Genomic DNA, 14,448 nt, shown 5'->3' with positions numbered 1-14,448 from the left:
AATTTAGGAAATAATTAAACAATTCCGATCGTCGTAAATTCCGTTGTCATAAATTTCAAGATTACGTCTACACGAATGGCACAGTTATTGTCCAGGCTCTGGTGCTACTGGTACCGAAAAAATTACAAGAAGTTAATTATTTTTCTTAATTTAAATACATTCCTTTTGATTTAATACAACACTGTAAGCGTCGATAAAAAAGATCTTTGAAACAGTAATTGTACCCCTCTTTCTGAATCGTCTCTAAAGTTTCGGTCAAAGCATTTTCCATGTCCTTAATATTATTGTAACGCTTTTCTTTTATCACCAGTTTTAGTCTTGGGAACAACCAAAAGTCAAATGGAGTCAAATCAGGCGAATGCGGGGGGTATTCGAGTGCTGTGATGCCTTTTTTAACCAAAAAATCGCGTACAATTTTAGATTTGTGTGCTAGTGTATTATCGTGCAGAAGACACCAAGATCCTGGCTCTTCGTATTGAGGCCGATCTCGAGAGATACTGTCCCAAAAACGTTCCAGAATACCTAAATAATAATCAGCGTTCACTGTTTGATCTTCCGGTATGAATTCCTTGTGGATCATTCCTTTCGAATCAAAGAAAACGGTGAGCAATGTCTTGCTCTTCTGCATGCACATTCCTTTCGGCTTTGTCCTTTCTGCGCTCTGACATTCCGACGTGGAAGCGTTCTGCTGCTCTGTAAGTGGCTCATATTGAAAAATCCATATTCTGCCACAAGTTACGATATTTTTCATGAAATTCGAATCACTATTGGCCGCTCTTAGCATGTCTTCGCAATGCTCCACTCTGGCGTCTTTTTGATCCTCCGTCAGCGTGCGCGGTACGAAGCGTTCATGAACCCTCCGTTTGCCCAAGTTTTTTAGAATTTCGTATACAGTTGTTTTATGTATGCCAATTAGCTCCACGATGACACTTGTGGACACATAGGGGTCCGATTGAAGGATTTCAAGTACTTTTTCGGTGCTATTTATTTTTTTTATTCGGCGACCGTCTGCGATATCCTTTCTACCTTGTTTAAATTGATTATACCAAATACGAACATTATTATACAAACAATCGTCTCTACCGTACACTTTCTCTAGCATGTCGTGCGTTTCGCTGAATGTTTTGTCTAGTTTCAAACAAAATTTAACGTTGGCTCTTTGTTCCATTTTATTATCCATAGTATTTGTTCAACGAATGTCAATGAGGTACTGTCGAAAGAACTTTTAATGCCTTGCACGTGATTCGGATTCTTTGTACACGTACATCACATGTCAAAGTTTTAGCTCATAATAATACAATTATGCAATAAGTACTATATACTATATACCATATACACGCAACAGATGTAAATGCGTAATATCTCAGACATATGTTCCAATAAAAATAGTAGTTTTAATTGATAGAATACTTAATAATAGTAATTTCATTGATAGAACTTATCAAGAGACGACGCTGCAAGGAAAAATTTAAAAAAATTAGTCACACTACAGACTAGACAGACTGTGTATATGGTTTATGTTATGTTTATACGAACCTTTTTTACGTAGGCAAAATGCTGTATTGCTTAGTTCACAGTTGCAATATATACACAATATGCATATATATATATTTGATTTTCTTTTCATGTGTATAAATTCAAAATATTTAAAACTATTGTTAATTTTTCCTTATATCCTCAAAATTGTGTTCAAGGTGATAATAGTACTGAAAATAAAATTGTAAGCAAAATATAAATTTTCAATATTTCTAACAAAATATGAATTCTCGAGATGGTCATCTCCATAGATTATTTATTATTTATATAGGTGACATGTTGCATATACAGTAAAAAGAAACCTTTATGCTCGATAAAAGCAAAGCTAAAGTGAAAATTAAATTGTCAACTTTCGAGTAAATCAAAGGATGTTAATTAGTTTAAGAAAATAAAAACAATTTTATTATAATAATATAAATACAAATATAAATAGTTTACGTTTCAACTAACTTAATTTTTTCAGGAAGCAACAGAACTTATATATCATAAAATAAATAATATTGAGGAGATGTCGAAACAATAATAAAATTAATCGATATTGACCAGTTATTTTGTAATAATCTGATAAAATATATAAAATGGAGTAATAATCGAATGCAATACGTCAATACGCACGTTAGATAAAATAGCAATGTTTAATGGGCGGACTTAATTGTGTAAATATAATAATCAATAATTAAAACGGCATGATGTAAGTTACAATGAAATTCAGTCAAGAGTCAATAGAATGTTGTGACAATTTTCGTCATTAGAAAGCGTGAAAAACAAAGTTTCCAAATTTAACATTGATTTCCGAAGAATTGTAATCGGTGACGGCAAAAATAAACCTCCACTTAATGCCCACTGTATAGACGGTAAAATCAAAGTCATAATTTGCCAATGCGATAGTAAAATGAAAATAATTTATGGTTAAAACTTACATAAGTGGTCAAGACGAATAAAAGAAGAGAGATGATTCCGACGTTCAACCGAGAGCTGCCTTTATGTGTGATGCTCTGTGTCAGACTAACATAGAAACTTGGAATCGCCGGTGTACATCAAGCAAAATAAAGGACAAAGAATAATAACAAACAGTGATCAAGACCTCGTGTTTATCTAATATAATCTAATTGACTTATCTAAACTCCTTGAAGGCGTCAAAATAGAATCATCTAATAATTCTGTATTCTTGTTAGAATTAATTAACTACTAAATTAACTAATTAACATTTCCGATATCAGTCTTTTATGCCAATAAGATTCGGAATCCAAAATTCTTGAATTGTTCCAATCAAATGTATGATTACACTGTAGAATGTTCAGATGATATTGAATGCTTTGATTGATCCAATTTTATATTATTTCTGTGTTCTTTTGATCTGGTATCAAGTTATCTCCTACAGGGTTTGATGAACTTGCTGAACTTGTTTAAACAACGGCATTCTATTGAGGCATTCTTTGATTTATCAATTATTGACATAATATGTTCAGTGGCTGAATTTAAAAAAGAAAGTGCAACAAATTTTCCGTTGCAATAGTGTTTCAGAAATATTGTAATTCGACGTTACAAATTTATTAAAAATTAGCGCTTTTTCAATCTTATATTAATTTGATAAAAAATCCAGTGAATGTGATAGCCGTTATCGAGTAGAATGGTTGACCATCAGCCTTGTGAATCTTTCTTTAGATGAAATATGAAGAAAGTCTTTTGTTTTAAAACAGCTGAAAACAGGCAGTTGATAGAATAAACTGATAAATTGATAAATTGATAATTAGCGAAATGTGAAATCGAGGCAAAATACACTTAATATGTATAGTCATAGTGTAAAAGCGATACAGTTAAATATGTTGCATTTTTTCTTAATAAAAAAAACATATAATATATGGTGCAATGTAATAATTTCGACTTTGATTTTTTTGTAATCAGAGCAATATATTAATTGACAATAAAAGAGTTATCTCTAGTACCTTCTCTCACATTTCTAATATATTTTTTAGGTAAATTTCCATACAGCAAACTTGTCCAAAAGCTGGACATAAGACGTCTAAAAGGTTCTGTCTGAGTTATTTCACAAAAAAAGTGTAATTATTGATATTAACCTGAGATATCATTAACTTCAAGATTAAATCTACATGGATTGTTCAATTGTCAGGTATTGTTTACGTTATGTTTACACAAACTTTTTTCTCATATAGGCAATGTAAATTATTATACGTTGAATGATCCATTGATTAATTGATTGATTTTTTTGAACCGTATTTTTGCACACAGTCCAATAAAAATAAATGGTTTTAGGCTAGGTTAGATTAGATGCATTTTAATTTTAATTAATTAATTAATTAATTATACAGTTACATGAAAGACATATGCATGATATTAATATAGAAATATTATTATTTATAATACGTTGATATGAGCTTTTATATAAGTGACAAAAAGTAGTATATCGCATTCTCATTTTAATGCTTCAAATTCCGTATAAAATTTATACTAATGTCATCTATTGGAATATTTTCACCTTATTTCTGCGAATTGTCAAAATTGTATAAGATAATTTTATGTATACTATAAGATACTATAAGACATTATATATCAATAATATCCGTGCGCAGATACATGGTCAACGTTTATTGTATACCTGTGTCCTCTTTTTCAGAGACTCATGAGGATTTAACCCATAGATTTAACCTTTCACATTTTTGGAGAGAAACGTTATCGGAACTTTAGAAAAACTATTTGTTTTAAGATATCTGGATAGACATTATTAATATAGATATAAATATTTTTGTTCTTTGACATCTGTTGAGAGAATCGGTATAAAATTTATATCTGAGATATTTTTCTCATAAGAGAAAGAAACTTTCACTTATTTTTGTAAATAATTCTTTAAAAATATGATAAACGAAGGTTGTTTTAAAACTTGTATACATCAGGCATGCTTAATGCTTGTTTATTGTGTAAGGTTCATTACAAATTAATGGAAAAATTATTAAAACTATCGTTTAACTTAATTATAATTAGCGAAATGTGAAGTCAAGTTTAGACAGAATGTACTTAATGTAGTCATTGCAAAATGTATGTATTTAATTTAATCATGATGTAAAGGCGACATAGTTAAATACTATACTTAATCGTATGCTCTTTAATTAATAAATAGTAAAATTATTGTCAGTAAGCAATCTATCTACAGTATATGACGACAGATTGGCAGCAGATTTGCTCAGATATTACAACAGATCTTTTATCATCTGATGTCCGCGTTAAACTTGTGTTTTGCTGATAGAGCCTGCCGATATAATTTGACAATAGATTGTGATCTATAAAAACCGAATAGAAAATTATTCTATTTTATGTTTAAAAAATAAAACGTTATTTTGTAAACATTGAATACAACATTATTTACGTTGTTTAATGTATTCCATTATTTAATGGAGTACATTATAAAACTCAGTTTTTGCAATCAATCTATCGTTATATACCATTATATATACCGTCTCTCAGCAATTCTTTTTATATTTCTACTGACATTCTGTCGACAAAATTTGCAGCGGATACTTTCAAAATATATTTTTGACAGATTTGGCTATCAGGGGTATGTATGTAAAATCTATATTGCGTCCTTTTGTTCGAAGAAACCTTTCGTTTTTTGGGGGAATCGAGACTTAATAAAAACAATTTGTTTTAAAATACCTGCATAGACATTATTAATATATAATCGTGAAGATCGGTATAAATTCTACATGGTCACGTGTATTATAAAACTTTTCGGAATGACGTTTGATCGGAATTATTCCGTTTTTTGAAGAAAACACAATAAAAATTTAGGAAATAATTAAACAATTCCGATCGTCGTAAATTCCGTTGTCATAAATTTCAAGATTACGTCCACATGAACGATACAGTTGCTGTTCAGGTGTTCTGGTGCTACTGGTACCGAAAAAATTATAAAACATTAATTATATTTCTAATTCAAAATGCACTCCTTTTTTGTTAATACAACAATGTAAGCGTATATCAAAAAAAAATTCGAAACAGTCTTTGTACTCCTTTTTCGGAATCTTTTCTAAAGTCGCGGTCAAAGCTTGTTGCATGTCCTTAATATTATTGTAACGCATTTCTTTTATCATCGTTTTTAGTATTGGGAACAACCAAAAGTCATATGGAGTCAAATCAGGCGAATGCGGAGGGTATTCGAGTGCTGTGATGCCTTTTTTAACCAAGAAATCGCATACAATTTTAGATTTGTGTGCCAGTGCATCATCGTGCAGAAGACACCAAGATCCTGGCTTTTCGTATTCAGGCCGATCTTGAGAGATTTTGTCCCACAAACGTTCCAGAATACCTAAATAATAATCAGCGTTCACTGTTTGACCTTCGGGTATGAATTCCTTGTGGACCATTCCTCTCGAATCAAAGAAAACTGTGAGCAATGTCTTGATTCGGCTCTTCTGCATTCTTTCCGGCTTTGTCTTTTCTGGGCTCTGACATTCCGACGTGGAAGCGTTCTGCTGCTCTGAGTGGGGCTCATATTGGAAAATCCATATTCTGCCGCTAGTTACGATGTTTTTCATGAAATTTGAATCACTTTTGGCCGCTTTCAGCATGTCTTCGCAGTGCTCCACTCTGGCATCTTTTTGATCCTTCGTCAGCGTGCGCGGTACGAAGCGTTTACAAACCTTCCGTTTGCCCAAATCCTTTTCCAGAATTCTGTTTATAATTGTTGTAGGTATTCCAGTGAGCGACTCGATGAGTTCTACAGACACATAGCAGTCCGATCGAAGAATTTCAAGCACTTTTTTCACGTTCTCGGGGGAATTTGTTTTTGGACTATGTAGAGCGTCTGCGATATCCTCTCTACCTTGTTCAAATCGAGCATACCAATCACGAACAGTATCAGCATGCAAACAATCAGTATCATACGCTTTCTTTAGCATGCCGTGCGTTTCCCTTAGGTCCATTCCCAATTTAAAACAAAATTTAATATTGGCTCTTTGTTCCGTTTCATTATCCATAGTATTTGTTTAACGAATCTCAATGAGGTACTGTCAACTTATCAAGAGGCGACGCTGCAGGGAAAAATTTAAAGAAATTAGTCACACTATACACTATAGACTAGACAGACTGTGTATATGGTTTATGTTGTTTTTATACGAACCTTTTCCACGTAGGCAAAAAGCTGTATTGCTTAGTTCACGGCAATATACACACAATATGCATATATATATTTAATTTCCTTCTCATGTGTATAAAATCAAAATATTTAAAACTATTGTTAATTTTTCCTTATATCCTCAAAATAGTGTTCAAGGTGATAATAGTACTGAAAATAAAAATGCAAGCAAATTACAAATTTTTGATATTTCTGACGAAGTATGAATTTTTGATGGCTCCTTCCATAGATAATTTATTATTTACATAAATGACATGTTGAATATACAGTAAAAGAAAACCGCGATAAAAACTCGATAAAAATAAAGCTAAAGTGAAAATCAAACCGTCAACTCTTGAGCAAAACAAAAGATGCTAGTTTAAACCGACGAAAACGATTTCATTATAATAATATAAATACAAATAGTTTATGTTTCGACTTACTTAGTTTTTTCAGAAAGTAAAAGAACTTATATGTCACAAAATAAATAAAATTGAGAAGATGTCGAACAATAATAAAATAAATTGATATTAACTAGTTATTTTATAATAATTTGATAATATACATAAAATGGAGTAATAATCGAACGCAATACGTCAATACGCAAAAGTTAGATAAAACAGCTATGATGATTAATTGTTGGACTTAACTTAATTGCGTAAGCATAATAATTAATAATTAATACAGCATAATATGTAAGTGACAATGAAATTCATTCAAGAGTCAATAAAATGTTATGACAATTTTCGTCATTAAAGTCCACGAAAAACAAAGTTTCCAAATTTAAAATTGATTTCTGAAAAATAGTAATCGGTGACGGCAAATATAAACCTCCAATTAGTGCCTACTGTATGGACGGTAAAATCAAAGTCATAATTTGTCTGTCCGTGCGAGTAAAATGAAATTAATTTATGGTTAAAACTTACATAAGTGATCAAATTAAATAAAAGAAGAGAGAGGATTCCGACGGTCAACCGAGAGCTGCCTTTATGTGTGATGTTCCGTGTCAGACTAACATAGGAACAAAGGATCGCCGGTGTACATCAAGTAATATAGAAAACAAAGAATAATAACATGAAGATCTCGTGTTTATAATCTCATTGTCTTTGCTAACTCCTTGAAGACGTCAAAATAGAATCATCTAATAATTCCGTATTCGTGTTGGAATTAATTCCACTGTTTTGCTCCTTGATATGTAACATTTCAGGTATCAGTCTTTAATGATAATAAGGTTTGGAATCTAAAATTCTTGTACTCTCCCAATCAAATGCATGATTAAATTGCAGAATGTGTTCAGATAACACTGAATGCTTTGATTGATCTAGTTTTATATTATTTCTGTGTTCTTTTAAACTGAATTAATATTTCTTAATAAATTAATATTTCTTATTTGTGTGCTGCTTATTTCTTTCTATTACTGTAGCTTAGTATTAAAATCTATGAAATTAAAACTGTTGTCTGCCGTGGTATACTGCATTAATAAAAATTAAAAATTTAATACATATTTCATATATTACGATAAAAATTTGCGCCCGCGCATGTTTTAAATTTAGAAAATCAAAATTACAATTTGCGCTGCATTTATAAAAAATAAAAAGTTAATGCAAAACATGCAGTAAGAGGTGTAAATTAATTCTTAAATATTTGAAGCTAATTTGAACTTCCACCGTAAACATTATTCATATTTAAGCCAGTGACACACGGAGCATGCTTTCCTGCTGGATTGCTTGCGATCTAGTAAATTATAATAATTAATTTCACCACTCAACACTCAGGATTTCTAGTAACTTACTAGATCGGAAGCAATCCAGCAGGAAAACATGCTCCGTGTGCCGCTGGCTTTACTCATATTAGACATTTTTTGGCAATCGTTTGGTATGGTTTGGTACATATACCAAATTTGCTGTCGGTGGTTGCTATTGGTTCTGGTGCAGTTTGGTACCCTTTGGTTGCTTATACCAGAGTCACGCCAAAAATCACTTATTGTATTCCCATATTTTTTTAGTTAAAATAAATAAGAAAGAAGAAAAATAGGAAATATTTTACAGATAGAATATGAAATAAAAGATGATAATAATAAAATAATTTTCGTAAAAGTAAAATTGTTTTTAAATCTGATATTATTTCTCATTCTTTCAGTCAAACACTTTATAAGCACTTTATAATTTTTAGGAAATATAATTTTAGGTTTACTTTTATACGCATAATAAAAATGAACGGATATAAAGTGTTTTATAATTATAAATGTTTTAAGGTTAAATAATGGATTAATCCATCAATTTCAAGATATTACATTTATTCATAATAATTTTACGTTGTTAATTTCTAATTTAAATTAAATTTTTTTAGTATAATATACATATATTGAATGTAACAAGACTCATAAGACGAACTTTAGGGGATAAGTTTCATAGGCATGACTCGTTTGCTGCTTAACGTTCGCGGAAAATTGATCAAATAAACTGGTAAATTGATAAATTGATAAAATATCGTTTAATTTATAATTAGCGAAATGCGAAATCGAGGCAAAATACACTTAATACAGTTAAGTATGTTGCATTGTTTTTCTTAATGAAAAAACACATTGTGCAATGTAATAATTTCAGCTCTGATTTTCTTGTAATCAGAGCAATATATTAATTGACAAAAAAAGAGTTATCTCTAGTACCTTCTCTCACATTTCTAATATATTTTTAGGTAAATTTCCATACAGCATACTTGTCCAAAAGCTAGACATGGTGCTGTCTGGGTTATTTCACAAAAAGTGTAATTATTGAAATTAACCTGAGATATCATTAACTTGAAGATTACATCTACATGGATTGCTTAATTGTTAGGTATTGTTTACGTTATGTTTATACAAACTTTTTTTTTATATATGCGTTGTAAATTATTATACCTTGAATGATCGATTAATTAATTGATTGATTTCTTTGAACCGAATTTTTGCACACAGTCCAATAAAAATAAATGGTTTTAGACTAGGTTAGATTAGATGCATTTTAATTTTAATTTATTTATTTATTAATTATACAGTTACATGAAAGACATATGCATGATATTAATATAGAAATATTATTATTTATAATACGTTGATATGAGCTTTTAAGTGACAAAAAGCAGTATATCGCATTTTAATGCTTAAAATTCCGTATAAAATTTACACTCATGTCATCTATTGGAATATTTTTACCTTATCTCTGCGAATTGTCAAAAATGTATAAGATACTTTTATGTATACTATAAGATATTATAAGATATTATATGTCAATAATGTCCGTGCGCAGATACATGGTAAACGTTTATTGTCTAGGTCTATGCTATGGATGTAAAATCTATACCTAAGTGTCCTCTTTTTCAGAGACTCATGAGGATTTAACCCATAGATTTAACCTTTCACATTTTTGGAGAGAAACGTTATCGGAACTTTAGAAAAACTATTTGTTTTAAGATATCTGGATAGACATTATTAATATAGATATAAATATTTTTGTTCTTTGACATCTGTTGAGAGAATCGGTATAAAATTTATATCTGAGATATTTTTCTCATAAGAGAAAGAAACTTTCACTTATTTTTGTAAATAATTCTTTAAAAATATGATAAACGAAGGTTGTTTTAAAACTTGTATACATCAGGCATGCTTAATGCTTGTTTATTGTGTAAGGTTCATTACAAATTAATGGAAAAATTATTAAAACTATCGTTTAACTTAATTATAATTAGCGAAATGTGAAGTCAAGTTTAGACAGAATGTACTTAATGTAGTCATTGCAAAATGTATGTATTTAATTTAATCATGATGTAAAGGCGACATAGTTAAATACTATACTTAATCGTATGCTCTTTAATTAATAAATAGTAAAATTATTGTCAGTAAACAATCTATTTACAGTATATGACGACAGATTGGCAGCAGATTTGCTCAGATATTACAACAGATCTTTTATCATCTGATGTCCGCGTTAAACTTGTGTTTTGCTGATAGAGCCTGCCGATATAATTTGACAGCAGATTGATTTATAAAAACCGAGAAAATTATTCTATTTTATGTTTAAAAAATAAAACGTTATTTTGTAAACATTGAAATGGAATACATCATTATTTACATTATTTAATGTATTCCATTATTTAATGGAGTACATTATGAAACTCAGTTTTTGCAATCAATCTGCCGTTATATACCGTCAGCAATTCTCTTTATATTTCTATTGACATTCTGTCGACAAAATTTGCAGCGGATACTTTCAAAATATATTTTTGACAGATTTGGCTATCAGTGTTATGGGTGTAAAATCTATAATATTGCGTCATTTTGTTCGAAAAATTCTTCACGTTTATTGGGGGGAATCGGGACTTAAGAGAAACTATTTGTTTTAAAATACCTGCATAGACATGATTAATAATCGTTCTTTGATATTTGTTGAAGATCGGTATAAATTCTACCTCGTCACGTATTATGGAACTTTCGGAATGAATTCCGATCGGAATTATTTCGTTTTTCCTAGAAAACACAATACAAATTTAAGAAATAATTAAAAAATTCCGATTGTCATAAATTTCGTTGCGTCATAAATTTCAAGATTACGTCTACACGAATGATACAGTTGTTGTCCAGGCTCTGGTACTACTGGTACCGAAAAAATTACAAATTCTCAATATGCTCTCCTTTTGATTCAATACAACACTGTAAGCGTTCTTTAAAAAAAATTTCGAAACAGACATTGTACTCCTCATTTGGAATCTTTTCTAAAGTCGCTGTCAAAGCTCGTTGCATGTCGTAAATAGTATCGTAACGCTTTTTTTCTATATCATATTTGAGTTTTGGGAACAACCAAAAGTCACATGGAGTCAAATCAGGCGAATGCGGAGGGTATTCTAGTCCTGTGATGCCTTTTTTAACCAAAAAATCGCGTACAATTTTAGATTTGTGTGCTAGTGTATTATCGTGCAGAAGACACCAAGATCCTGGCTTTTCGTATTGAGGCCGATCTCGAGAGATACTGTCCCACAAACGTTCCAGAATACCTAAATAATAATCAGCGTTCACTGTTTGATCTTCCGGTATGAATTCCTTGTGGATCATTCCTTTCGAATCAAAGAAAACGGTGAGCAATGTCTTGCTCTTCTGCATGCACATTCCTTTCGGCTTTGTCTTTTCTGCGCTCTGACATTCCGACGTGGAAGCGTTCTGCTGCTCTGTGAGTAGCTCATAATGAAAAATCCATATTTTGCCACTAGTTACGATGTTTTTCATGAAATTCGAATCACTATCGGCCGCTGCTCTTAGCATGTCTTTGCAGTGCTCCACTCTGGCGTCTTTTTGATCCTCCGTCAGCGTGCGCGGTACAAAGCGTTCACAAACCCTCCATTTGCCCAAATCTTTTAGAATTTTGTATACAGTTGTTTTATGTATGCCAATTAGCTCCACGATGACACTTGTGGACACATAGGGGTCCGATTGAAGGATTTCAAATACTTTTTCCACGTTTTCGGGGGTATGACTTGTTCTTTGTCTTCTTTTAGCGTCTGAGATATCCTCTCTACCTCGTTTAAATCGAGTATACCACTCATAAGCAGTAGAATAATTCAAACAATTCTTACCGTACACTTTCTGTAGCATGTTGTGCGTGTCGACAAATGTTTTGCCTAGTTTCAAACAAAATTTAATATTGGCTCTCTGTTCCATTTTATTATCCATAGTATTTGTTCAACGAATGTCAATGAGGTGCAGTCTACTTATCAAGAGACGACGCTGCAGGGAAAAATTTTAAAAAATTAGTCACTTCAGACTAGGCAGACTGTGTATATGGTTTATGTTATGTTTATACGAACCTTTTTTACGTAGGCAAAATGTTGTATTGCTTAGTTCACAGTTGCAATATACATACAATATGCATATATATATTTAATTTCCTTCTCATGTGTATACATTCAAAATATTTAAAACTATTGTTAATTTTGCCTTATATCCTCAAAATTGTGTTCAAGGTGATAATAGTACTGAAAATAAAATTGTAAGCAAAATATAAATTTTCAATATTTCTAACAAAACATGAATTCTCGAGATGGCCATCTCCATAGATTACTTATTATTTATATAGGTGACATGTTGCATATACAGTAAAAAGAAACCTTTATGCTCGATAAAAGCAAAGCTAAAGTGAAAATTAAATTGTCAACTTTCGAGTAAATCTAAGGATGTTAATTAGTTTAAACCAAAAAAACAATTTTATTTTAATAATATAAATACAAATATAAATAGTTTACGTTTCGACTTACTTAGTTTTTTCAGGAAGCAACAGAACTTATGTATCATAAAATAAATAAAATTGAGGAGATGTCGAAACAATAATAAAATTAATCGATATTGACTAGTTATTTTGTAATAATCTGATGAAATATATAAAATGGAATAATAATCAAATGCAATACGTCAATACGCACGTTAGATAAAATAGCAATGTTTAATGGGCGGACTTAATTGTGTAAATACAATAATCAATAATTAAAACGGCATGATATAAGTTACAATGAAATTCAGTCAAGAGTCAATAGAATGTCGTGACAATTTTCGTTATTAGAGAGCGTGAAAAACAAAGTTCCCAAATTTGAAATTGATTTCCGAAAAATAGTAATCGGTGACGGCAAATATAAACCTCCAATTAGTGCCTACTGTATGGACGGTAAAATCAAAGTCATAATTTGTCTGTCCGTGCGAGTAAAATGAAATTAATTTATGGTTAAAACTTACATAAGTGATCAAATTAAATAAAAGAAGAGATAGGATTCCGACGGTCAACCGAGAGCTGCCTTTATGTGTGATGTTCTGTGTCAGACTAACATAGAAGTTTGGGATCGGCGGTATATACATCAAGCAAAACAAAGAATAATAACATGAAGATCTCGTGTTTATAATCTCATTGTCTTTGCTAACTCCTTGAAGACGTCAAAATAGAATCATCTAATAATTCCGTATTCTTGTTGAAGTAATCTTAACGCATACTTTTACGGCTATTGTAGGATGGGCTTAAGAGTTTTCAAAATGTATTTTTTATCTTATTTAATGTATCTTTTATCTTATTTTCCGATAACGTTATAGCGTGTTCCATGTGGTAGAAGAACATACACGCGTGCACGAGCACCAAAGAAAAATAAATTGCAAAATTTAAATTGCTCACGTTCGCTACACTTACGCTTGCGCTTCTAACGATAAGTGACTAAACAATTTTTCAAAATGTATTTTTTCATTTATTTAATATATCTTTTATCTCATTGTTTGATACATGTTATACTTTATAGTGATCTAACAATAATAAGTCGAACAAGATTACACTATTACACAGTGAATAAAGAGATTTACTGGAAATTAGACTCAAAATTGAATCAAAAAATTAATCAGAAAATTAATTTCCATCGATTTTCATACTACTTACTATTTATCTATTATACTATTTATGCAAGGCAGATTTGATTTTTTCCGTATAAAATGAAAAAATCATAAAAAAAAGAAATGTTGGAACATGTGATGAGCGCATACTACTTCTGTGTAGGTTCACATCTATATTGTATACTAGACTACCAACTCCCACAAAATACATGGTCCTGAAAAATATTACATCTACAAACCTAGAGATTCAGGCAAATTACTGGAAAGTAAAGAAAAGACTAGCTAGAGAGTGAGAATAATGGAAAAACGCAAGCAGATAGGTATAAGTAGCGTTTTCTACTGGGAAAACTACCCAGATAGCACATAACACTAAAAGATAACGAAAATAATGTTT

Source organism: Temnothorax nylanderi, unplaced genomic scaffold (genome assembly GCF_030848795.1).
Source record: "Temnothorax nylanderi isolate EJ_2023f unplaced genomic scaffold, tnyl_v1.0 TNYL_tig0003_pilon, whole genome shotgun sequence".
Classification (NCBI taxonomy): domain Eukaryota; kingdom Metazoa; phylum Arthropoda; class Insecta; order Hymenoptera; family Formicidae; genus Temnothorax; species Temnothorax nylanderi.
Note: the sequence above shows the minus strand (reverse complement) of the source record.